Source organism: Hemitrygon akajei, chromosome 13 (genome assembly GCF_048418815.1).
Source record: "Hemitrygon akajei chromosome 13, sHemAka1.3, whole genome shotgun sequence".
NCBI classification, from domain to species: domain Eukaryota; kingdom Metazoa; phylum Chordata; class Chondrichthyes; order Myliobatiformes; family Dasyatidae; genus Hemitrygon; species Hemitrygon akajei.
In genome coordinates this window covers 82,541,551-82,569,314 of record NC_133136.1, presented here as the reverse complement: position 1 = coordinate 82,569,314, position 27,764 = coordinate 82,541,551, and the positions used below count along the sequence as shown (strand labels likewise).

Below are 27,764 nucleotides of genomic sequence, written 5' to 3'. Positions count from 1 at the left end.
GTTCCGTACAATTCTATGATTCTATGCCTCAGCTGACCTCCTGGATCAGTTCATTATATTAAAATAGCTGGTTTAGCACAGATTAAAATAGGATTAGGAAAGGTAATTATCTGTTAAAGAGGAAGTGCCTCCAACATTATAATCTTATAGAAATCTTCTGAAAAGGACTCCCTTTGTAGCGAGGCCTGGGGGAATAAAGTGTAAGTGTACCCCTTTCTCATATTCCCTCCCCACCCTCTGCAATGTTGTTTCCGCTGCAGCAAATTTCATAATGTGTCTCTCACCTCATGCAATGACACTAAATTAGAAGGAAGAATTGGTAGTGAAAAAGCACTTAGGTAGTAGGTGTATATGGAAGGGCAGGGCTTAGAGAGATATGGGGTAACACAGGAAATTGGGACTGACTGGGAGGGCACTGTGGTCGACATGGATTCATTGGGCCGAAAGGCCTGAATTTGTGTTGTATTGCTCTGTGACACCATGACTTTGTAACCCGTGTCCCTTTTAGGCAGCTTGTAGGAGAAATCCAAAGTAGACACATTTCTAAAGCATCTTCAGCCCAGCTCATCCATGCCAGCCAAATTGCCTACTTGACCTCATCCCATTCATCTGTATTCCTTTAAATCTTTCCTATTCATATACTTGTCTCCATGTTTTTTAAACATGGTAATTGTACGCAGCTCTGTAGTTTCATTGGCAGCTTGTTTCATATCCCTGCTACCGTCTCTGTGGAAAAGGTTGACCCTTAGGTCCCTTTGAAATCTTTCTCCTATCACCTTAAATCTGTGCCCTCCAGATTTAGACTTCCTTACCCTGGGAAAAAGGCTATGACCAGTCACCTTATCTATGATGCTCATGATTTAATTTACCTCAGCCCCCACCCCCACCAGCTTTCCAAGCTCCGGCAGAAAATAGTCCAGCCACTCTCCTATGACTCAAACCTTCCAGTTCTGGTAATATCTTTGTGAATCTTTTCTTCACCCTTTTCTTCATAGCTGGGTATGAGCACAGCTGAAGAACCACAACTGCACACAATACTCTAAGCAGGGGCTAGTTCAGCAAACAAGGTGCCTCGTAACCTTAGAAGAGATCTCTGAAAATGCTGCATTTGGAGGTAATGACTCACACTCTTTATTTAGCCTCCTAAGGAAGTAGAGTCATTGGCAAGTTTTCTTGGTCATGACATCCACGTGGTTGGACCAGGACTGGCTAGTAGTGATGTCCACACCTAGGACCTTGAAGCTCTCAACTCTCTCAAACTCAACATTGTTGATGTAGACAGGAGCACGTGCATCACGCCACTTTCTAACGTCCACGACCAGCTCTTTTCTTGTGTTGATGATGAAGGAAAGGCTGTTGCCACATCACCATGTCTCCAAGCTCTCTGGCTCCTACCTGTACATGGATTCATCATTATTCGAGATGTGGCCCACTGCAGTGGTGTCATCTGCAAACTTGTGGGCGGAGTGAGAGCAGAATCTGGAGTGTACAGGGAGTTGGGGTAGGAAACTGAGGATGCAGCCTTGTGGAGCGTCAGTGTTTAGAGTCATCGTGGCAGAGGTGTTGCTGGCTTTTCTTACTGATTGTTAGTCCGTTAGTCAGAAAGTCAAGCATCCGCTTGCAGAGAGAGACATTAATTCCAAGGGTCCCAAGTCTGGTGATGAGCTTGCTTGAAATAATAGTATTGAAGGCAGAGCATTAGTCAATAAACAATAGTCTGATGTAGGTGTCTTTACTGTCCAGATGGTCCAGAGATGAGAGTAGATGGCACACACTGTAAACCTGTTTCAGCAGTAGGCAGACTGCAGTGGGTCAGGGTTGCCTGGAAGGCTGGAGTTGATGCGTGCCATGGCCAGCCACTCAAAGGACTTCATGATGATAGATTTTAGAACAACTGGGTGGTAGTCATTAAGGATTGTTTTCGTGTTTTTTCTTGGGTACTGAAATCATAATTGTCTTCTGAAAACAGGAGAGAAGTGCAGCCTGAAGCAGGGAGACACTAAAAATGCCTGCAATTACAACTACCAGCTGATACACAAAGCATCTAATGACATGCCAGAGTCAACATCCAGGTCCACTGCTTTACATGGGTTCACCCTCCAGAAGACCGATCTCACGTCCGCAACGATGACAGAAGATTCAGGTGCACTGGAGGCTGTGAGGGTGGCTGGTGACATACCAGTTCCCTCTGGTCAAGAAGTATTTCCTCACTGAAAAGTTGTTTATGTCACTATGGTGCCACATAGATACATAACATTTTTCATAGATGTAGCATAAGGTGGAAAATCCTTTGGGAAACTTACAAATTCAGTTTTTAAAACGGCTGGCATTTATGGGATTCCCTGTGAATGAGGAGCAGCATACATCAGCCAGACAAGATGCACAGTGGAGCCACGCATCAAGGAGAGCAGGAGGTATCCATCTGGGTGACTCAGGGAAGTCGACGGTAGCAGAACATTGCATTCACAATGGCCATAGGATTGACTTAGGCAGCACAAAACTATTGTGTTGCACCAGTGGCTATTGGGACTGTCTGGTGAAGAAAACCATTGAATTAAAATTAGAGGAAGAGAATTTTAACAAAGAGGAAAGTTTCACTCTAAGTATTAACTGGAAGTTGATTGTAAACAAGGTGGGACAGTAGAAACCTGATTGGATGAGGACTACCCATTCAGGAGGGATGGAAAATGGGGGTATAAATACCATCAGGCTAGACATGCCCAGGCATCATCCCTGATGAAGATAGCAGTGTTTGTCATCAAAACATCTGTTAAAATTGATACCCAGATCTGTATCCAGCTGGAAGCCCAAGGAGAGTTTATTCACCAGGAAAACACTAGATCCTATTTCAATCTAATTAAAGTTCGGCCTGAAAACACAACTAGAGAAAATGAGAAAAATGCACAGTAGTTTCTTGAGTACTTTGGCAAATAACTTCGACCAAAGGCAAAACACAAGGGATATATCTTAGTTTGCAGCATAAGATATATGATACTGTGGCGACCCACTTCCCAGCACACTCGAACCGGCTCACAAAGTGGAGCGCGTCGGCATTGAGGCCGGTCCCAAAGAGGGCGCCAAGCCTGCTTCACCAGCAAGGGGAAAAGCCCGCGTGCGGGACGGGACTGTGAATATGCAAATATACAGCATTCCCGCCCGGGGAGGGCGGGAACAGGAAGGCTTTAAAGCAAAGCCACGAAGTTTGAATAAACCTCTTTTGCAACTGCAGCTCACCAACTACGTGTCGTTATTTCAGCGCTGCGTGTAGCACACCGCTACAATTGGTACCCTGACGGTCCAAACGATATTTGGACCGGAGATGACCGACGCCGCATCTGTTCATGCAGTTTCATTAAAACTGCCAAGCTTCTGGACGCTGCGACCTCACCTATGGTTCCAGCAAGCAGAAGCCCGATTCCACATTCGGCAGATAACCTCGGATGCCACACGTTACTACTACGTGGTGAGCTCCCTCGACCAGGAGACAGCCGCCCAGGTTGAGGAATTCATACAGTCTCCCCCAGCGGACGGCAAGTACATGGAATTCAAAGCCCTGCTCATAAGGACTTTCGGACTCTCACAGCACGAGCGGGCTGCCCGCTTGCTGCACCTGGATGGTTTGGGAGACAGGCCGCCATCGGCATTGATGAACGAGATGCTGTCCCTGGCTGGAGGACACAAGCCCTGCCTCATGTTTGAGCAGGCGTTCCTGGAGCAGCTGCCCGAGGACATATGCCTGCTGCTGTCCGACGCGGATTTCAGTGACCCCCGGAAGTTGGCGGCCCAGGCAGACATGCTGTGGAAAGCCAAGAAGGAGAGTGGGGTGTCCGTCACACAGATCACCAGGCCACGCTCCCAGCAGCAAACTAGACCAGGCCCGGCCGCAGAGCCCGCTAACCCCAGAGGCCGGGGTGAGGAGACCAATGAACAATGATGCTTCTACCACCAGCGGTGGGGCACAGAAGCCCGCCGCTGTAGCCCGCCCTGCAAGTTCCCAGGAAATGCTGATGGCTACAGCGGCTGGCCATCAGGATAGCCTCCTGTATGTCTGGGACAAGCAGTCGGGACGCTGCTTTTTGGTCGACACCGTAGCTGAGATCAGCGTCTTACCTCCGACAAGTTATGACACCCACAACAGAGAACCGGGTCCCACCCTGAGGGCCGCGAACGGCAACACAGTAAGGACCTACGGCATCCGTACAGTGCGGCTACAGTTCGGCTCCAGCCGGTTAACGTGGGACTTCAAACTGGCCGCCATAGCCCAACCGCTTCTGGGTGGGGATTTTTTGCGAGCTCACAGCCTACTGGTTAACCTGCCCAGGAAGAGACTGGTCCACGCCGAGACCTTTCAAACGTTCTCCCTGGGTGAAGCCCAGTTGCCGGCCCCACACCTAGACTCCATCACGCTGTCCGACAACGACTTCACCAGAGTCCTGGCGGATTTCCCATCGGTTCTGGCACCGCAGTTCACGGCAGTCATGCCCAGACATGGCGTACAGCACCACATCCCGACACAAGGACCAGCCCTCCACGCCCGTGCTCAAAGGCTTCTCCCGGACAAGCTCCGAATGGCGAAGGAGGAGTTCAAGAGGATGGAGGAATTGGGGATCATACGGCGGTCCGGCAGCCCATGGGCCTCCCCCCTGCACATGGTGCCCAAGGCAACAGGGGGCTGGAGACCATGCAGCGACTAACGCAGGCTGAACGAGGCTACCACACCGGACCGCTACCCTGTGCCGCACATTCAGGACTTTGCCGCAAACCTGCACGGCGCACGGATCTTCTCCAAGGTAGACCTCGTCCGGGGATACCATCAAATCCCGATGCATCCGGATGACGTCCCTAAAACGGCACTCATCACCCCGTTCGACCTTTACGAGTTCCTCCGCATGCTGTTCGGCCTGAAGAATGCCGCACAGACGTTCCAGCGGTTAATGGACGCGGTGGGACGCGACCTGGACTTCGCTTTCATCTATTTGGACGACATCCTCATAGCCAGCAGTAGTCGTCAGGAGCATCTGTCCCACCTCCGTCAACTCTACGCCCGACTGAGTGAATACGGTCTAACAATCAACCCGGCCAAATGCCAGTTCGGGCTCAACACCATCGACTTCCTGGGCCACAGGATTACTAAAGACGGGGCAACCCCTCTGCCCGCCAAAGTAGATGTGGTCCGCCATTTCCCCCGACCCAACACAATCAAAGGCCTTCAGGAATTTGTGGGTATGGTGAATTTCTACCACCGTTTCCTCCCTTCAACAGCCTGAATCATGTGCCCCCTGTTCGCCCTGATGTCGGATCCGGGCAAGGACGTTACCTGGGACGAGGAGTCCGCCGCCGCTTTCGTTAAAACCAAAGAAGCCTTGGCAAACGCCGCGAAGCTAGTGCACCCCAGAACGGACGTCCCTACCGCCCTCACAGTGGACGCATCCAACACGGCAGTCGGTGGGGTGCTGGAACAACTCATCGAGGGTCGCTGGCTACACCTGGTGTTTTTCAGCAAACACCTGCGACCACCCGAGCTCAAATACAGTGCTTTCGACCGGGAACTGTTGGCGCTATACCTGGCAATCCGGCATTTCAGGTACTTCTTAGAAGGTACACCCTTCACCACGTTCACGGACCACAAACCACTTACCTTTGCGTTCATGAAAGCATCCGACCCCTGGTCATCCCGCCAGCAGCAATATCTGTCCTACATCTCCGAATACACGACGGATGTCCGGCATGTCTCGGGAAAGGACAACGTCGTGGCGGACACCCTCTCCCGCCCTAACATCCAAGCCCTGTCCCAGGGAGTAGACTATGAAGCGCTGGCAGAGGCGCAGCAGACAGACGAGGAGATCCCTAGTTTCAGAACTGCAGTCTCCGGTTTGCAGCTCCAGGACCTCCCCGTAGGCCCAGGTGAGAGGACCCTACTCTGTGACGTCACCACCGGCCAACCGCGCCCCGTCATCCCGGCAGCCTAGCGGCGGCGCGTTTTCAACTCCATTCACAACTTAGCGCACCCCTCCATCAGGACAACCGTCTGGATGGTAGCCAACAGGTTCGTTTGGCTCGGACTCCGCAAGCAGGTCAGTGAATGGGCCAAAACGTGCATGCAGTGCCAAACAGCCAAGGTGCAGCAGCACACCAAAGCTCTGCCGCAGCAGTTCCACCCCACCCACCGGCGTTTCGACCACATTCATGTGGATATCGTGGGCCCCCTGCCAGTGTCGCACGGAGCGCGGCACCTCCTCACTATCGTGGACCGGTTCACAAGATGGCCAGAGGCAGTCCCGCTCACCGACACCACCTCCGAATCTTGCGCCCGGGCACTGATTGCCACCTGGGTATCTCGCTTTGGTGTACCGGCCCACATTACCTCCGACAGAGGCGCCCAGTTCACCTCCAGCCTGTGGTCAGCTATGGCCAGCCTTCTGGGGACACAGCTGCCTACCACCCACAGTTGAACAGACTAGTGGAGCGTTTCCACCGTCACCTGAAGTTGGCTCTCATGGCCCGCCTCAAAGGGCCTAACTGGGTGGACGAGCTTCCCTGGGTCCTGCTAGGAATCCACACAGCGCCCAAAGAGGATCTGCATGCCTCGTCGGCCGAGTTGGTGTACGGCGCACCCCTGGTTGTCCCTGGGGAGTTCATACCAGCCCCAGGGGGGCACGAGGTAGAACCCGCAGCAGTCCTGGACAGACTACGCGAGAGGCTCGGTAACCTGGCCCCCATACCCACTTCACAGCACGGTCAGAACGCGACCTGTGTACCCAAAGACCTGCAAAACTGTAAGTTTGTTTTTGTACGACGGGGCGGACACCGGGCACTGCTACAGCGGCCCTACGAGGGGCCGATTACGGTAATCAGAAACAACAGGTCTACATTCGTGCTGGACGTTGGGGGGAAAGAGGAGGTTTTCACGGTGGACCGACTCAAACCGGCCCATGTGGACGTGGCGCAGCCGGTCGAGATTCCGGAACCACGGCGCAGAGGCAGACCTCCCAAACAGGGTCCGGCCCAGACTGTGGACATTGGGGGGTGTATCGCCAGTTCTGGGGGGGGGGTTATGTGGCGACCCACTTCCCAGCGTACTCGAACCGGCTCACAAAGCGGCGCGCGTCGGCATTGAGGCCGGTCCCAAAGAGGGCACCAAGCCTGCTTCACCAGCAAGGGGAAAAGCCCGCGCGCGGGACGGGACTGTGAATACGCGCCCCCTACAGCATTCCCGCCCGGGGAGGGCGGGAACAGGAAGGCTTTAAAGCAAGGCCGCGGTTTGAATAAACCTCTTTTGCAACTGCAGCTCACCGACCCTGTGTCATTATTTCAGCGCTGCGTGTAGCACACCGCCACAATACATATAAAAGCATCACCTCAGATTTTGGAGCATTATTTAGGCAATCTACCATATTGCTGAAATTGCACCAGCACAGCCTATATATTAAACCTTCATAGATGCACAGCCTAAATCAAAGTCATGCATTGCTCAATGTCTTTGTGAGCCCGCTACAGGATAGATGCTTTTGGACGCACGCAGGCTTCATGCCTTTATGCTTACATTCTGGTCAATAACGAGTGGTAGAAATTGATTGCATGCAGGACACATCACTGCATAAACAACGGTGCAGTATAAACTAATAATGTCTTGTGATCAAGCTATAATTTCTAGTATTAGATTTTCTGACATTACACTCTAATGGGAGATTGAAATAAATGTGTTACATTTTTGAGAGTCTCTGCTCCTAATGCAGGATCTTAGAACACAGAATGATACTGCATTCAGCAGTCCTCTGGACCCAGGCTGTTGCATTGAATTAATTAATTGCCTAAATAAATGAATTCCTTCTGCCTATACAATTCCCATATTCCTCCATACTCTCCACATTTATAAGCCTATCTAACAGCCTCAGAAACACCTCCATTGCATTTGCCTCCCCTATTACCCCCAGCAGCACATTCCAGGCATCCACCTCTTTCTGGGTTTCAATTCGTCCTACATGCAGGTATAAAAAGTTTTGATCACTAACTTGGTAATTTGGTAATTGCTACTTGGAGAGCTCTTTTCCTACTGAATTTGGATTACGTTTAGAGTTGGTATAAAAGAAAAGAGGAATATGATAAAAAGTCGACTGGCCTAATTCAAAGTTAACCAGATTTTCTTTGGCTTTATCCTAACAACTAGATAATTTAAAATATTGCCAGTTCACAGCATTGGCTCTGTGGTCTGGTTCTCCTTCCTGTCAAATGAGCTGAACTGGGACTGGAGTCTCTGTAAAACTTCCAAAGGAAATTCATGTTTCCTCATTGTTACATGATCTTGATGCAATGCCAATTATTAAAGAATATTAACGACTCCTTCTTCATATCCTGACACCATCATTTATTACAGATTGCCAAAAAAGCGTTTAAACCACCTGGAATTCAGGAATACTTATCTGTAAAGAAATTGAAAACATTATCCACCATTTATGCAAATTTGCGATAAAATTTTAAGTTCCTTCAAATCGAATCTAAGGATACATTTTATGAAGCCACATGCCACTAACAATGTATTATAAGCAGTTGTTGGGAATCAGAATATTATGGAGGCACTAAATCATAAACACAAGAGATTCTGCAAATACTGGAAATCTGGAGCAACACACACAGACTGCTGGAGGAACTCAGCAGGTCACCTGTGGAGAGGAACAAACAGTTGATGTTTCGGGAAGAGACTCTTCATCAGGATGAAAGAATGCAGCTTTATGAATGGTCACGGCCTGAAATGTCGACAGTTTATTCCTCTCTATAGATACTGCCTGATTTACTAAGCTTCCCCAGCAATTTATGTGTGTTTCTATGGAGGCACTGCCCATGTTTATAAGCTTGCCACATAGTATGTTAGCCACCCTGTGGTGCAGTGGCATCAAGGTGAGTGGTCCCGGGTTCGAATCCAGCTGCCCCCTTGCACACTTTTCATCTGTGCTGGGTTGAGCATCGAGCTAGCAACTTGGCCTTGTAAAAACAAACAAAAATGCTAAAGAAAGGGCAAGGTTTCACACACACACACACACACACACACACACACACACACACACACACACACACACACACACACACACACACACACACACACACACACACACACACACACACACACACACACACACACACACACACACACACACACACACACACACACACACACACACACACACACCTTGACAGATTATGCCCTTCCTTCCATCCTTGGATCTCTCAGTGCACAACGTTAGAGTGATATTCAGTCTGTCCATCTATTCTTCATTAGCTTATGAAATGAAAGCAATGTGTATTCAGTCTTTTGCTTCCCTTTTGGTTCTTCATTCAGACTGATGGATTGCAATAGAAAGCAAGAAAGTATTTAGTCGCTACTTAATGTAATTATTTTCCCACTCTTCTGAGTTAGCCAAAATATCATATTAATACTCCAGATGTGGAGGAATTAAATGTATCTGTCCCTTCTCAGTGATGCTGGTGGGATGGGGCAGGAATTGTTGGGTATTGGGCACAAGCTGATTTCTGGTTCTAACCCTTACTATATTCCTATATTGCAGGCATTTGCGGTAACCACAGTGGTCAGGAGTCTGGCTGCCCTTCACTCTTTGAGATCCTAAAGTATCATCATTTCTGCTTTATCTGACAAAGTGACAACAGCATTTCAAGACTCAAAGTACAGGATTCAAGATTGCTTATTGTCATTCTTCAGAACACAAGTGTAAAGGAGAACCTAATGATTGTTACTGTAGATTCCAGATCCAATGCAGCAAAAAACCACAATAAGCATAAAGAACATAATATAAAAATACAATAAACATAAATAGAAAAGCAATTCTATAAAACACAATGTACAGTAACTGTTATGTACTGTGGTGAATATTTGGTCCATAATGACAGACAAGGAAACTCGTTACCTCAATAACCATTTTATTGTGATAAACACAAAACAGACTGGGCACCATGACCCGGAGAGTGAACCCAACCAATCTCATACAGACGGGGGAGGTGATCATCCCACACCCCGGTTACAGTTAGGGTGACCCACAAATACACAAGCAAATAACCGTATAACCCAACCTAAGATGTAATAATAAATGAACTGGAACTTCCCCCCATAATTCCACAAAAACATTTTAACACAAGAACAATGAACAGTGTTGTTCATTAGAAATGCAGGGGCGGGCTGTCGACCACACACCCCAGCCCACCCACTACAAAGTGCCACAATACAAATACTAACTGTATGTACATAAAATGATGCTAGGTAATATCTATGTCGTGGCGGCAGGGTCAGTTAACGGGTGGAGATGTTGTTCAGCCTGATAGCTGAGAGGAAGTAACAGTTTTTGAGTCTAGGGGTTCTGGCATGAACGAGGGGAGTGCAGAACTCCTGTCCAACTCAAGATACAAAGTGATTGCTGATAAATTAAAACCCTGTGGGAATGAAGGGCCTGCTGGTGGTGTAGTGGCATCAGAACTGGACTTCAAGGCAGATGGTCCTGAATTCAAATCCAGCTGGGTCCCAACATGGACAGCAGCAGTATTGTGGTGAACTACATATACCTGTCTGGACACGCCCCCTGCTGACTGCTCCTGTGGCCCCTCCCACGGACCCCTGTATAAAGGCGATTGAGGCCTGAGCCCGGCCCTCAGTCTCCAGGATGTAGTATGGTGGTCAACTACTGCTTGTTCTTTCTTCCAGTCAATAAAAGCCGATATCTCGCCTCATGTCTCAGAGAGAGTTATTGATGGTGCATCAAGTATCTGGGCAGAAGAAAGTCCTGACAATCTACTTCCATATCCTGCCACAAAAATCCTATGGACTCGATGGTCCATGAGGTCACAAAGAGTCAGACACAACTTAATGACTGAACAACAAATGGGAATGAAATGAGCAGGATTGTTCCTTGTGCACACCAGCAAAGGCATGCTCTTACAGGACCTTCTCAAATGTTGTTTCCAAGCACTTCCCTAGTAGGCCGGGAAGGAACTCAGTAACATGTCAGCAGCTGCTCTGTACTTTCCTCAAATCCATTATAGCTGGATATGGACTGGAAATACTTAATCACCTTGACTTTCTGCTGCCTCTGTAGGCCAGGAAATCATACCAGAACCAGTTCCTAATGGAAATCTGGGCTGAGTTAAGTTCTATTCTAGAGTGTCAGTGAGCTGTAAAGGACATTACATTTGGATTCATACCCATCTGGAATTCCGCATCTGTGCCAACAAAATTCATGAAGGACATTCTAGCTCCATGGCCTTACTTCCATCTGAATAGGGGCCAATTCTATTTTTCTGAAAGTAAAATAAAGCTCTGAAGACTGAGAGCTCAACGGTAGGAGATAGTTCTTGATGGCTATCAAAAAGTTTAAATTTCTACAGTGCTCAAATCTAATAGGTGTATCTATGAAAAGATTTACAACTGGAAGTTGATACCATTGCAAGGTACATAAAGTACATCCAACAAATTATAAACTATGTCATAATGAACTTTCATGCTACTTAATTGGCAGAGTCTAAGATTTGTCCCAGAAGTTTTTCAGATCCTTTAAGAAGCGCCAATGGGACACTTTGATTGTGGGGATACTGGTGCAAAGATCAGCGGTAGTCAGGTCTCCAGGCTGTTGAGTGACTTTTGTCCACTTTGCTCTGAGCATTGTGGATCATGCAAAGGAAGTGTGTGTAGGCCTCCGTTGGTCTTGATAGACGATGGATTTGCGCCTTGGAAAGTTTCCAGGGCGCAAGCCTGGGCAGGGTTGCATGGAAGACCGGCAGTTACAAAGGAAGTACAGTACAGTGTTCTGGAACCAGGGGGCGATTCAAGGAATGAGGAGTTATGGGTGAAAGGAGCTGGTTGTCAGGTAGACTTTGTTTCTAATGTTGAATAGGATTATGATTCTTATATGTGTGTGGCCAAGGGTAGGTTTCTCCTCAGACCATGGTAGTGTAGTGGTTAGTATAACACTATCACGGTGCGGGTGACCCAGGTTCAGTTCCTCCGCTGTCTGTTAGGAGTTTTACCTTCTCCCCATGACCACATGAGTTTCTCCCAGTGCTCTGGTTACCTCCCACATCCCACTAATTCACCTACTAACCTGTACATCCCAAAGGCGTACAGGTTAGTAGGTGAATTAGTCACGTGGGTGTCATTGGGCAGCGTGGCTCTGTGGATAGAAGGACCAGTAACTGTGCCGTATCTCCAAATAAAATAAAATAAATGTAGCCTTACCTCCAGAGTAATTTTCCATCGAGTTATCACTAAGAGATGTCATCCCATTGGTGACTGGAGTGGCAATATATCATTATCAGCTTGAAGAACCCAAAGGGGTTTCTGGAGTGATATAATTCAAATAAAGAAATGGTCGCTGTTCTGCTTTGTAACTTTAAAACATTAAACTAATTCAAAGGGACATAGGAGAGTGCAAAACGTGGGTCTAACTTTGTGTTTGAGGTGAGGCACACATGTATCATGTTGTAGCGTGATGACATTTACAATTCATGTATTTTTACACATATCCCATATATATATATAAAATGACACGAGATACTCAACCATTAAATACACAACATTCCTCCCTGCTTAGCTATAGAACTCAACAGAGAATGCATCTCAACGACATGTACAGTATATTACATACAACAACTACTATATACAGACATCTACAGCATGTTAAATTTTAAATTGTCCCATTTTGGACTAAAGATTGAATTGCTGTGGAGGATTTCTTACTCTCGTGGAATGACATCTTTCCTGACAAGGGGGGTCACTCTGCTTGGTAGGTGAGTCTTGTGGCTGCAAAACAACCTCAGGTTCTAGGGCCTCCTCCGTGGTTGACAGAGGAGTTGACTCTGAGACTGTAGGATGTGGTACGTGGTTCGGGCAGCTCTGGACATCTTTCTTCTCCATCCTTTTCCCTCTTCTAGCCTGTACAGCTTGATCTTGGGAAGGTGCATTTAGTTCACTGGAGCATTCTCTTATTAATCCCTTTACGATCTGATCTCTCCTCTTGGTTTCCTCATCACCTGATGATCCTCTGTTTTCGTATCTCATTTTCCTCCTTTCTTTTTGTCCTTCCGTTCATCCAGCTGGGCTTTGGTCTTTGCATCTACTTTACAATAGCTTTTTGTCTCCCACTTGAAGTCCATGCAATAACCTTAATGAACACAAAGCCAATTCTAGTTCTTTATACTCACAAAAGCGGAATGCTTCAACTCTCCTGAAGCTCCTTTAATCCTCTTCCAGCTTAAAACCAGGGCACACTTCTCAAGTAACTGCCTGATTGACATATCCGAAGCTTTCATAGATATCTTGCCTACAAAAACTATTGTAGTCAGATCACTGTTTTCATCTTTTTCACAATTCCTTCAAGCAACATGTTCCTTCCTTGGTCCAATATGCTTTCCAACCAGAGGCACAGAAGTTGCACCGACATCTGTTCATCCTCTGGTTCATGGAGTACTGCATGGAGATAGTTGTGTACTTTTCTTAGTTTGGTTTCAGTTGACTCTCTTGCAAGTGAAATGGTGGATGAATCTCCAATCAAGTGTCAGCCAATCATGTCCCCACCATGTTGGTCTTCCTGTTTTTAACACACACAAGCTCAATGTGGCTTGTTGGTTGTTTTATTTCACTGTTACAGATGTCATTGCCACAGGAGTTATCTTTCCTCCAGTATAAGTTCTTAGTTGAATGTCTGCAGGCTTCAGTTCAGTATCTTTTAAATGACATTCAAACTCATTTTGTGGAATGACTGAAGCAGCTGAACCAGGGTCCAATTCTATTTTAATTATTTGCTATTCACTTCTGGTGTAATCCATGTTCCTTGTCTGTTGTTACTTGTCACACTGTAAATCTTAAGGCTACGCAGTCATGTATCACTTTCATCATTATCAGATATTTCATCATTAGCACATAGATTAGTGCTCTGTTTGAAACTGCAACATGAGATTTTAGCTTTTACTCTTCCCTGTGCAGTCCATTTATTTTTGTCTGCCCAACATGCTCCTTGTATGTGTCCTACTTTGTTGCATTCTCTGCATGTTTCACCTTTAAACCTATATTTGTTTGGTGTATGTCAGCACCTGCCACAACAGTAACACAATTTGGTCAGCCAATCTGATCTTTGTTTAGATGCTGCAATTTTGTTCACACACACGTTCATTCCTAACTGCAACTCAATTGTGTTTGTCTGCAGTTTCTATTGAAACAGTGATTTCAACTGCTCTTTAAATTGTAACTTGTGCTTCAGGAAGGAGGCCTTCATGAATATTTTTTGTAAGATTACAAATGATCTTTAAGACCATTAAGCATTATTAAACTTCATTAAGACAATTAGCAAACTGACAATCTCTGCAATTCAGCCACATGCCATACGCTGAAATGACTCCTGTTCTTTTTGAATCCGCTTACAAAAGCTAAAGCAGTCTGCAATCTACAAGACTTTGACTGTAGTGTTTCTGCATTACTTTCACAATATCAGCAAACTTCACTTTAGAAGGTTTGGTTTAAGCAGTTAAATTTTGAAGCAAACTGTATGCCTTTAAACCCAAAGCACTTTGCAAAATGTGTACTTGTTTCTCATCGGCCTTTGCATTTGCTTCAAAATATTGTTAATTAGCTGAGCATATAAAATCCAGTTACCCATTGTGTAATCAAACGTGTCTATCTTTCTGAGGTAGTCAGTCATTTCTGCTTTTTTAATTATTATCACCAGATACTCGTTATGAAGCTGTGATGTTCCGTTTTCTGACTTTGTTTTATAAAACTCAATTATGTTTTCTCTTCCAAGAACATGTGCTCTGCCACTTTCCTTTTAAACTCGGAAGTCTGCACGTACAGGGATGCGTATTTTACTCGCCATTCCTCACAGTATTTTTTTTAGTTTGAAAGTCTCGCTGCGCTTCAATAGGTCAGTAGCTGTCTGGAGATTGTCTTAAAAACAGCTCTTCACCATTGTTATGTTTTGTAACTTCAAAACATTAAACTAATTCAAAGGAAGACACTGGAATTGGGAATGCTGGTCTAATTTTGTGTTTAAGCAAAGTGAGCATGTATCACATGGGAGCATGATGACATATGTTATTCATGTATTTTTACATATAAACTGTAATGAATTTTTAAACAAACTAGAATACTTAATCAGAAAATATATATACAAGATTGCTCAAATATTACTGAAATATTAAATACACAACAGTTGTCTTTGTTTTTCTTTGTATAATTCAGTGACTACATTTGTAGGCTAATGAGTCATAAACATGACTTTCCATGGACTGTTCAGCTACTTATATTAAGGTAACCTCAGAGTGTTGTGGCATTTCATTGCACTTATGACAGATATTATTCATCTTTTTTTTTCTGGTGAAGTGAAATTTTGAGTGTGTGCCTGACAAAGGTTGCTTGCCATCTGCAGCATATCTTAGACAACTAAAGAAGTTTCCAAACATTTCAGAAAATGATGCAAATATCAGCAGATGCTTCTTTTCCGAATCAAGAACAATAAACACCATAAACACTCACCACTTCAATTATATCTGTCAAGAGGGAAATAGAATCAAGGAGCATGAGGATTTTGGCAAAGGGGGGTTAATTTTTCTTACAAGCTACAAGAAACAAGACTGCTCACCTGAACCCCACCTGTCTTCAATTTTCCAGAAGGGGATTTTGTAGGTTGAGCCCAGCAGGATACGTCAGTGGAAAGCAATGCTGCATACAATAAATGAATGTAAGTGTCCTGCTAGTGAACATCAGGGTCACTGATATGAAATATTGACTTTGCTTCTCTCTTCACTGATCTGCTGAATGTTTCTGGCACTTGTGCCTTCATTTCCTGAATTTCAGATATGGCTCCTGGTGAATAAACTTTTCAGAGAGCCTTGCCTCAAATGGGCAGCAGCCAACTTTAAGGACCCCCACTTCCCAGGACATGCCTCTTCTCACTACTACCGTCAGGGAAGAGGGACCAGAGCCTCAATGTTTCAGGAACAGCTTCTTCACATCTGCCATCAGATTTCTGAACGGCCTATGAACCCTACTCACTATTCTGCTATTTATTTTTATTGAGACTTCTAGTAGTATTTTACGCCTTGTACAATAGTGCTGCCACAAAAACAACCAATTTCATGACTAATGTCTGTGGTAATAAGCGTGATTCTGATTCTGACTCAGCAGTGGGGTCATGAAGTTGCAATAAGTTGTCTTGGCTCTCATTTCAGGCACGTACTGACATGAAGTGGAGGATCAGTGCAATTTCCGGGCTCAGGCTCTTATCCCAGAATTCAGTTCAGATGCCATCCCAGCGGAGCAGGAGCTAATCTCTCAATCTTAAAAGGAGAAGGCGAATTGAAAACCGCCATTAGATATGTGCGCCACAGTTCCTAAGAATACATTGGATTGCATAGCGGGGCAGAGAGAGAACTCAAAAGATGTGAGTGGGGTCACTTGGAGCATTCTGCACACCACAGCTCCTAGCAAGATGTTGGGTCACGTAGCAGGAGGGAGAGTTCAAAAGAAATGAGCTGGATTAGTTGGGACATTCTGCATGTCACAGCTCCCAGGGAGACATTGGACTGTGTGGCGGGAGAGAGAGTTCAAAAGATGCCTGCAGGGGCAGTCGGGATATTCTGCACGTCACAGTTCCCGAGGGGGCATTGGATTGTGTATAATTAGGCACGTGGGAAAGGCCAATAACATGAAGTTAGGTTTAAGCAGAGCAGCCATTGCGTGAGTGGGCCAGTGTTCAGGGGTTTGGCTCATAGAGGCTTCAGCAAAGAAAGGCGAAGACCGGAGGCAGATTCTTTTCATTTAATTTTTCTTTCTTTTTTTTTTGCACTGTTAGAGCAGTGGGGATGCCAGCAGGATGAATATTTCTCTTGCCGGGTGCGGGAAGGCAGGGAGACCTCCAGTGTCCCTGACGACTACAACTACCTTCAGCCACAGATTCTTTCAGACTGTGTTCAGGAATTCGAGCTGGAACTTCGGATCAATCAGGTGGCTGAGGGGTTGATCAACAGGACAAACAAGGAGCTAGTTACACCCAAGGTGCAGGAAGCAGGTAACCGTTTGACCATTAGGAGGGAAAAAAGGAATTGGTAACCAGTACAGAGTACCCCTGAGGCCATTCCCCTCAACAGTAGGTATACCACTTTGGATACTGTTGGGGGGCTGGCGGTGGAGAATGGCCTAGCAGAGGAAATACACTACAGTCACACCTCTGGCACTGATTCTGGCTCCATGCCTCAGAGAGGAGGGGGTAAGAAAAGCTGAGCGGTAGTGATATGGGATTCATTGGTTAGGGGAACAGACAGGAGGATCTGTGGATGAGAATGAGATTCCTGAATGGTATGTTGCCACTCAGGCACCAGTGTCAGGGACATCTCAGATCGAATCCACAGCATTCTTCAGTGGGAAGATGAGCAGATAGAGGTCATGGTCCACACTGGTACCAACAATATAGGTGGGGGTGTGACAAGGTCCTGCAAAGGGAGTTCAGGGATTTAGGAGCTAAGTTAAAGGACAGGCCCTCCAGGGTCCTGATCTCAGGACTGCTACCCATGTCACGTGCTAGTCAAGCCAGAAATAGGAAGATCATACAGTTTAACATGTGGCTAAGGAGATGGTGCAGGAGGGAGGGCTTCAGATGTTTAGATCATTGGGCTCTCTCCCAAGGACGGAGGGACCTGCACAGAAATGACAGTTTTCAACTGAACTGGAGGGGAACAAATATCCTTGCAGGAAGGTTTGATAGTGCTGCATGGGGGGTGGGGTAGGGGTTTAAACTAGAGTTTCAGGGAAATAGAAACCAGAGTGCCGGAGCAGAGAGTGGAGTGACTGAGGGGAAGGATGTTGTTAAGTCAGGAATCAAATGATTGAGCATAGTGGAGCTAATGTTCTGAGTTGTGCATGTTTCAAAGGAAGGGATATGATAGGGAAAACGGATGAGCTCAGGGCATGGACCAGCACGTGGAATTATGACATTATAGCCACGAGTGAGATCTGGTTGTAGGTGGGATAGGACTGGCAGCTCAATGTTCCATGGTTCCATTGTTTTAGATGTGATGGAGCAGGAGGAATTAAAGGGGAAGAGGTCAGAGAAAATGTCATGGCAGTCTCAGACAGGACAGACTGCAGAGCTCATCTAGTGAGGCTTTACAGGTGCAACTGAGGAATAAGAAAGGGATAACCATGTTAATGGGATTACATTATAGACCACCCAATAGTCTGCGGGATTTAGAGGAGCAAACCTATGAGTGAATGAGGCAGGGCAGGAGATCTAGTGATTATAATGCCATTTTCAAGATAATCATGGAGAAGGATAGGCCTGGTCCTCAGGCTGAGATTATAAATCGGAGAAAGGCCAAATTCGATAGTATCAGAAAGGATCCGGCAAGGGTGGACTGGGACAGGGCGTTTTCTGGAGAAGGTGTACTTGGCAAGTGGGAGGCCTTCAAAAGTGAAATCTTGAGAGTATGGAGTTTGCACGTTCTTATCAGAATAAAATTAAAGGATAATAGATTTAGGGAACCTTGGTTTTCAAGAGATATTGAGGCTCTGGTTAAGAAAAGGTAGGAGGTGCATAGCTGCTATTGGCAGGAAGGAGCAAATGAAGTACTTGAGGAGTATAAGAAATACAAGGAAACATTTAAAAAGGAAATCAGGAGGGCTAAAAGAAGGCATGATGTTGCTCTGGCAGACAAAGTGAAGGAGAATCCCAAGGGCTTCTACAGACATTTGTTAAGAGCAAAAGGATAGCTAGTGACAAAATTGGTTCTCTGGAAGATCATGCAGATCATAGTCTTCTTGGGAAAACTATGCATGGAGCCAAAAGAGATGGGGGAGATCTTAAATGGATGTCTTGCATCTGTATTTATTCAGGAGACGGACACAGAGTCTATTGAAGTGAGACAAAGCAGCAGTGAGATCATGAACTCTATACAGATTTCAGGGAAGGAGGTGTTTACCATCTTGAGGCACATTAGGGAAGATAAATCTCAAGGGCCTGATAAGGTATTCCCTCGGACCCTGGGGGAGTCAAGTGCAGAAACTGCAGGAGCTCTAACAGAGATACTTAAATCATCCTTAGCAACAAGTGAGGTGCTGGAGGATTGAAGGATAGCTAATGTTTTAAAAAGGGCCTAAGAATAGGCCAGTGAGCCTGACCTCAGTCGGGGGTAAGTTATTGAAAGGTTTTCTAAGGGACTAGATATATGTCTTTGGATTAACAGGGACTGATTAGCGATAGTTTACATAGCTTTGTGTGTGGAGTTTTTCAAGGAAGTTACCAAGAAAGTTGAGGAAGGCCAAGTAGTGGATGCTTCCCACATGGATGTTAGCAAGATCTTGGACAAGGTCCCACATGGGAGGTTGGTCAAGAAGGTTCAGTCACTTGAATTTCAAGATGAGCTATTAAATTAGATAAGACATTGACTCTACAGGAGAAGCCAGAGAATGGTAGCAGATGGTTGCCTCTCCGACTGGAGGCCCAAAACTAGATGTGTTCCATAGTGATCAGTGATGGGTTCCTTGGTGTTTGTCACCTATATCAATGATCTGGATGATAATGTGGTAAACTGGATCAGCAAATTAGCAGGTGACCCCAAGATTGGGGGATAGTAGACAGCAAAGAGACTATCAAAGTTTGCAGTGGGATCTGGACCAGATGAAAAAATAGGCTGAAAAAGGGCCGATGGAATTTAATGCTGATAAGTGTGAGTTGTTGCAGGGTAGGACTAACAGGAGAGCAGCCGGACACTGAGGAGTGCAGTAGAACAGGGAAATATAAATCCATGATTACTTGAAAGTGTTGTTATTAGTAGATAGAGTCATAAAGAAAGCTTTTAGCACATTGACCTTTATAAATCAAACAATCACAAGGAAATCTGCAGATGCTGGAAATTCAAACAACAACACACACAAAATGCTGGTGGGACACAACAGGCCAGGCAGCATCTATAGGGAGAAGCGCTGTTGACGTTTTGGGCCGAGACCCTTCATCAGGACTAACCGAAAGGAAAGATAGTAAGAGATTTGAAAGTAGTGGGGGGAGGGGGAAATGCGAAATGATAGGAGAAGACCAGAGGGGGTGGGGTGAAGCTGAGAGCTGGAAAGGTGATTGGCGAAAGTGAGAAATTGAGTACAGGAGTTGGAATGTTATGTTGAAGTTCTATAAGATGTTGGCAAAGCCTAATTTTGAGTATTGTGTGCAGTTTTGGTTGCTTACTTACAGGAAAGATGTCAATAAGATGAAAGAAAGCAGAGAATGTCTACAAGACAAGTACATTCCTGGACTTCTCTAGTGCCTTTAACACCATCCAGCCCAAGATCTTAAGGCACAAACTAACGGAGATGGGAGTAGACTCTCACATGGTGGATTGGATAGTGGACTACTTGACAGATAGACCTCAGTATGTGCGGTTGGGAGACTGTAGGTCTGACACGGTGGTCAGCAGCACAGGAGCGCCGCAGGGGACCGTGCTCTCTCCGGTCCTGTTCACCCTGTACACATCAGACTTCCAATATAACTCGGAGTCCTGCCATGTGCAGAAGTTCACTGATGACACGGCCATAGTGGGGTGTGTCAGGAATGGACAGGAGGAAGAGTATAGGAAACTGATACAGGACTTTGTGATATGGTGCAACTCAAACTACCTGCGTCTCAATATCACCAAGACCAAGGAGATGGTGGTGGACTTTAGGAGATCTAGGCCTCATATGGAGCCAGTGATCATTAATGGAGAATGTGTGAAGCAGGTTAAGACCTACAAGTATCTGGGAGTACAGTTAGATGAGAAGCTAGACTGGACTGCCAACACAGATGCCTTGTGCAGGAAGGCACACAGTCGACTGTACTTCCTTAGAAGGTTGGCGTCATTCAATGTTTGTAGTGAGATGCTGAAGATGTTCTATAGGTCAGTTGTGGAGAGCGCCCTCTTCTTTGTGGTGGCATGTTGGGGAGGCAGCATTAAGAAGAGGGACGCCTCACATCTTAATAAGCTGGTAAGGAAGGCGGGCTCTGTCGTGGGCAAAGTACTGGAGAGTTTAACATCGGTAGCTGAGCGAAGGGCGCTGAGTAGGCTACGGTCAATTATGGAAAACTCTGAACATCCTCTACATAGCACCATCCAGAGACAGAGAAGCAGTTTCAGCGACAGGTTACTATCGATGCAATGCTCCTCAGACAGGATGAAGAGATCAATACTTCCCAATGCCATTAGGCTTTACAATTCAACCGCCAGGAGTAAGATATGTTAAAGTGCCGGGGTTAGGACTCAATGTATTTAAGTAAACTACTTAAGAACTTTTTAAAAGCTATTATTAATGCTTTTTGAGAGGGTGATTTTAGATGCATATCATATTTTTACTGAGTTAAGTATTGTATGTAATTAGTTTTGCTACAATAAGTGTATGGGAGATTGGAAAAAATGTTGAATTTCCCCATGGGGATGAATAAAGTATCTATCTATCTATCTATCTATCTATCTATCTATCTATCTATCTAAGAACGTAGCCAGGACTGGAGTACCTGAGTTATAGGGAAAAGATGAACAGGTTAGGACTTGATAGAGGTTTACAAAATTATGAATGATATGCATAGGATAAAAGCTTTGTCCACTGGGGTTGGGTGAGACTAGAGCCAGATGTCATGGGTTAAGGGTGAAAGGTGAAATGTTTAAGGGGAACATGGGGGAGGGGATGGTGAGAGGGCAGAATGAGCTGCAATGGAAATAGTGGATAAGGATTTGATTTCAACATTTAAGAGAAATTCAGGTAGGTACACGGATGGGAGAGACATAGAGGGCTATGGTTCAGGTGCAGGTTAATGGGACAGGACAGATTAATAGTTCAACAAAGACTAGGTAGGTTGAAAGACTTGATTCTGTGCCATAGCATTCTATGACTCTGTGACTTGAATGTATAGTGTACATGCACCAATATTAAACCAGGAATGTGAAGCTATAGTTGGAAGAACCCTCGTTATTTGCACTGTAAAATAAATTCAAGTAGATTTTCACAATACTGAAGCTTTGTGATGGAATGAATATGATTATCAACTTAAAGTCTTTAAACAGAGGGAGAGGTGGAACGAACACAATTACATTAGGGAAAAGCATACATGCTTTGCACCTGAACATTTACTTATCTTATTGTTTATGTGCTTTGTAACATATGTTTGTGAAAACACTTTAAATACGTAACCCTCACACTGGGCTCGTATGTGAATTGGCTCAATTGCTACTGTAACTCAGCTAACAGCCCATATGACTCAATGGTGAGAAGGCCGCCTTTCATAAACAATATACATCCAGGGTCAGTGTGATTTGTAGTTCAACCAAACAGGAAACCTTGGATGTTCCGATTAATGGAATCTTGATTTGAGTGAATTCTGTGTAAATACAGAATTACTGGTCGCCAAGAAATAACAAATCATACACCAGAATAAAACTGTAAAGAAAGAATATCTATAGAGCTATTTAGAAAAGCATGTACGGTAGTAGATTAATTTCAAGTGTGTATAAGGGTTTGTCAAATCTTAAAACACATTCGACTTCATACATTCAAACAAAATGGGAGAAGAAAGGAGGGATAATTATATCTGAGGAAGAATGGACAATAATATGGAGATATCAATGGAAGTGCACCAGTTCACAGAAATGGAGGGAGTTCGGATGGAAAAACTTGATAAGATATTTTATTACACCCTTTCAGAAATCCCATGATGATAGTAACCTCCCTGTTTGCTGGAGAAATTGTGGAAATCAAAATGCAAACCATTATCATATTTTCTGGGAATGCCCCATTATCAAAGACTGTTGTAGTGGGATACACAATGCCCTACAAGACATCTTTAAATGTGAGATACCCTTAGAAAGTAAGACCATATATTTTGGATATATACCTCAAGAATGGTTGAAAATAGATAAATATTTAATTAATATACTGCTGGTGGCTGGTAAAAAGACTCTTACTAGGAAATGGTTATCACAGGAAAGCCCAACTTTAAATGCATGGATGGAAATTACAATGGACATTTACAAAATGGAGAAGATAACAGCATCTGTTAATCATAAGTTGGAACAATTGGATTCATACTGGGAAAAATGGTTTAACTACATAACGCCTCATAGGCCTGATTTTATTCTCACAAATCAATGAACATGTTGTAAAAAAAATTACTCCCTACTTGTACATAGTTTTCTCCTTTCACTTGTTCTTTCTTTCCTCTCTTTTCTATAAGTGTATACCTCACATAAATATGATGTGGAGATTTGTGGCAAATATGACTATATGATATATTTGTATAGTACCTGAAATACATCTTGTGGAAATGTTTGATGATGAACTTCGATAAAAAATAAATTAGAAGAAAAGAATATCTGTCAACTTCAGCTTTATCAAACAGCTATTAAGAGAAAGAAAAGAAAGAGGAAAAAAAGTAAAAGGGCCAGTCTAAATGTGCACATGACCGCTGGAGCTCATTTCTTCAAAAAGCTGACTATAACCATTACTCATGGCACTGAATTGTCATCACCAATCACCAGTAGAGCTTCCCATCTTGGATTCCTTCAACTCGCGAAGCACTCCTTGCAATTGTGTCTTCACCTCAGATTGAACCCTATGGGCATCTCTACCTATCTTCTCTTTACCACATCTTTCACCAAAAGACCAAGAACTTCACCACTGTCTGTCACATAACTCTGTCTGTTCAGCTCTCTCTGGAACCTTCTGATTCCACCATCCTGATTGGCTGACACAACATTCCTAAGTTAAACAACATGGCCCCTGACATTTAGCCAAAACCAAAACATTTTACCAGCAGAACACACTTCTACAGAAAACTACTAAAATGAAATACCTCACAGCATAGCAGTAGAAATCTTAACCAGGGTAGTACAGGTAAAAATTAGAGAGTAAATTTCAAACATGCACTTGTCATTACTTTGAAGAAAGGACTAAAATATAATTCATCACACTATTACATGGCATCCAGAACTGTTCTGACAGTGTTTTGACATAGTTGATGAAAGTGTGAAACTGTGACCAACTTCGTTCTGAAATCTGATTGTTTATAATTGATTGATCTTGATAGTAAAGGCTATAGTTATGATGACCTTACTTTATCATAACAAATACTAGAATGTTGTTTAAAAATGTTCATTTTATTTTAAGTAATGTTCAACATGGTTACAATCAGTCTTGATTGAGTTACGTTTTTGCCATAGTTACAGAACGGTACAATTCATACAAGGACCAATGTTTACTGACAGGAAGCAACTACTCAGCTGGTTAACTTGTATCATCCGTGACATGATATTGAACAACCGTTTATCATCAGGAGATGGCCATGCACTCTGGTAAGGCGGAAGATGCTTCTGTAAGCGATGCTGCTACTTCTACTACTATTAAATCTACCGAGTGGAGTTTTACTCAGGCACTGTCACTGTGACTGCTCTGATGGGTTTTTTGTATATTCTCAGTTACAGAAGAAGCCATCGGTTTGTAAATGCTCCAGTTAAGCTATATCAGACAGCAGCACTACAAAATTATGTCAAGCAACACACACAAAATGCTGGTGGAACACAGCAGGCCAGGTAGCATCTATAGGGAGAAGCACTGTCGACGTTTCGGGACAAGACCCTTCGTCAGGACTAACCGAAAGGAAATAAGAGATTTGAAAGTAGGAGGGGAAAGGGGAAAATGTGAAATGATAGGAGAAGACCGGAGGGGGTGGGATGAAGCTAAGAGCTGGAAAGGTGGTTGGCAAAAGGGATACAGAGCTGGAGAAGGGAAAGGATCATGGGACGGGAGGCCTAGGGAGAAAGAAAGGGGGAGGGGAGCACCAGAGGGAGATGGAGAACAGGCAGAGTGATGGGCAGAGAAAGAAAAAAGGGAGGGGAGAAATAAATAAATCGGGATGGGGTAAGAGGGGGAGCAGGGGCATTAATGAAAGTTAGAGAAATCAATGTTCATGCCTTCAGGTTGGAGGCTACCCAGACAGAATATAAGGTGTTGTTCCTCCAACCTGAGTGTGGCTTCATCTTGACAGTAGAGGAGGCCATGGATAGTCATATCAGAATGGGAATGGGATGTGGAATTTTAATGTGTGGCCACTGGGAGCTTTCTCTGGTGGACAGAGCATAGGTGTTCAGCGAAACAGACTCCAAATCTGCGTCGGGTCTCACTAACATATAAAAGGCCGCACTGGGAGCACCGGACGCAATATACCACACCAGCCAACTCACAGGTGAAGTGTCGCCTCACGTGGAAGGACTGTCTAGGGCCCTGAATGGTGGTGAGGGAGGAAGTGTAAGGGCAGGTGTAGCACTTGTTCCGCTTACAGGGATAAGTGCCAGGAGGGAGATCGGTGGGAAGGGATGGGGGGGGGAACGAATGGACAAGGGAGTCGCGTAGGGAGTGATCCCTGCGGAAAGCAGAAAGGGGGGGGAGGGAAAGATGTGCTTGGTAATGGGATCCCGTTGGAGGTGGCGGAAGTTGCGGAGAATTATACCTTGGACACAGAGGCTGGTGGATGGTAGGTGAGGACAAGGGGAACCCTATCCCAAGTGGGGGTGGCGGGCGGATGGGTTGAGGGTAGATGTGCGTGAAATGGGAGGGGTGCGTTCGAGAGCAGAGTTGATGGTGGAGGAAGGGAAGCCCCTTTGTTTAAAAAAGGAAGACATCTCCTTCGTCCTGGATTGAAAAGCCTCATCCTGAGAGCAGATGCGGTGGAGACGGAGGAATTGTGAGAAGGAGATAGCATTTTTGCAAGCGACAGGGTGGGAAGAGGAATTGTCCAGGTAGCTGTGAGAGTCTGTAGGCTTATAGTAGATATCAGCAGATAAGCCGTCTCCAGAGATGGAGACAGAAAGATCAAGAAAGGGGAGGGAGGTGTTGGAAATGGACAAGGTAAATTTGAGGGCAGGGTGAAAGTTGGAGGCAAAGTTAATGAAGTTGACGAGCTCAACATGCGTGCAGGAGGCAGCGCCAATGCAGTCATCGATGTAGCGAAGGAAAAGAGGGGGACGGATACCCGTATAGGCTTGGAACATGGACTGTTCCACAAAGCCAACAAAAAGGCAGGTATGGCTGGGACCCATACAGGTGCCAATGGCTACACCTTTGGTTTGGAGGAAGTGGGAGGAGCCAAAGGAGAAACTATTGAGAGTAAGAGCTAATTCGGCTAGACGGAGGAGAGTGGTGGTAGAGGGGAATTGGTTAGGTCTGGAATCCAAAAAGAAGCGGAGAGCTTTGAGACCTTCCTGGTGGGGGATGGAGGTATATAAGGACTGGACGTCCATGGTGAAAATAAGGCGGTGGGGCCAGGGTACTTAAAATCATTGAAAAAATTCAAAGCATGAGAAGTGTCATGAACATAGGTGGGAAGGGATTGAACAAGGGGGGATAAAACAGTGTCAAGGCATGCAGAAATGAGTTTGTGGGGCAGGAGCAAGCTGAGACAATAGGTCTACCTGGACAGGCAGGTTTGTGGATCTTGGGTAGAAACGAGAAGCGCGGGGTGTAGGAACTATGAGGTTGGTGGTAGTGGATGGGAGATCCCCAGAGCTGATAAGGTTGGCTCCCTCACCATCATTCAGGGCCCCAGACAGTCCTTCCAGGTGAGGCAACACTTCACCTGTGAGTCAGCTGGTGTGGTATACTGCGTCCAGTGCTCCCGGTGTGGCCTTTTATATATTGGTGAGACCCAATGCAGACTGGGAGACCGTTTCGCTGAACACCTACGCTCGGTCCGCCAGAGAAAGCAGGATCTCCCAGTGGCCACACATTTTAATTCCACGTCCCATTCCCATTCTGATATGTCTATCCATGGCCTCCTCTACTGTCAAGATGAAGCCACACTCAGGTTGGAGGAACAACACCTTATATTCCATCTGGTTATCCTCCAAACTGAAGGCATGAACAGTGATATCTCTAACTTCCGTTAATGCCCCTCCTCCCCTTCTTACCCCATAACTGATTTATTTATTCCACCTCACCTTTTTTTTCTCTCTCTGCCCATCACTCTGCCTGTTCTCCATCTCCCTCTGGTACTCCCCACCCACCTTTCTTTCTCCCTAGGCTTCCCATCCCATGATCCTTTCCCTTCTCCAGCTCTGTATCTCTTTTGCCAATCCACATTCCAGCTCTTAGCTTCATCCCTCTCCCTCCTGTCTTCTCCCATCATTTCGGATTTCCCCCTCCCCCTCCTACTTTCAAATCTCTTACTATCTTTTCTTTCAGTTAGTCCTGACGAAGGGTCTCGGCCCGAAACATTGACTGTACTTCTCCCTATAGATGCTGCCTGGCCTGCTGCGTTCCACCGGCATTTTGTGTGTGTTGCTTGAATTTCCAGCATCTGCAGATTTCCTTGTGTTTGTTACAAAACTATGTGTTCACTTCTGCAAGAAAGATTGTCCACATAATTTAAGGCACAGAGGAAGAGAACTAGCAAATCAAGATAAACTACAAAGGAAATGTAAAGTGACAAGGCTATATGTTTAATGTACTTAATTTATCTTCTTGGTTTTCATCTGTTATTCTCCTGACCTTTTTAGACTGAAGAGAAATTAGATTTGGTAATTTAACTAATTTTCATATAAAATTGAAAGCATTTGGAAACAATCTGGAAAGGTGTGAAGTGATACACTTTGGAAGGTCGAACTTGAAGGCAAAGGATAATAATGGAATTCATAGCAGTGTAACGGAACAGGCTGATCTTGGGAGTTCATGTCCGTAGATCCCACGTAAGTTGACTGTGTTGTTAAGA

General features: G+C 45.2%; 1 long non-coding RNA gene across 2 annotated transcripts in view; it reads right to left on the bottom strand.

The window, feature by feature from the left end:
- LOC140738016 (uncharacterized) overlaps nucleotides 1-27,764 on the bottom strand; it is a 105,764-nt gene that overhangs the window by 58,186 nt on the left and 19,814 nt on the right. For both annotated transcript variants that reach the window (XR_012101281.1, XR_012101282.1), the window contains exon 2: nucleotides 15,630-15,709. This is a non-coding gene — a long non-coding RNA (uncharacterized lncRNA). The remainder of the gene's footprint in view (nucleotides 1-15,629; nucleotides 15,710-27,764) is intronic.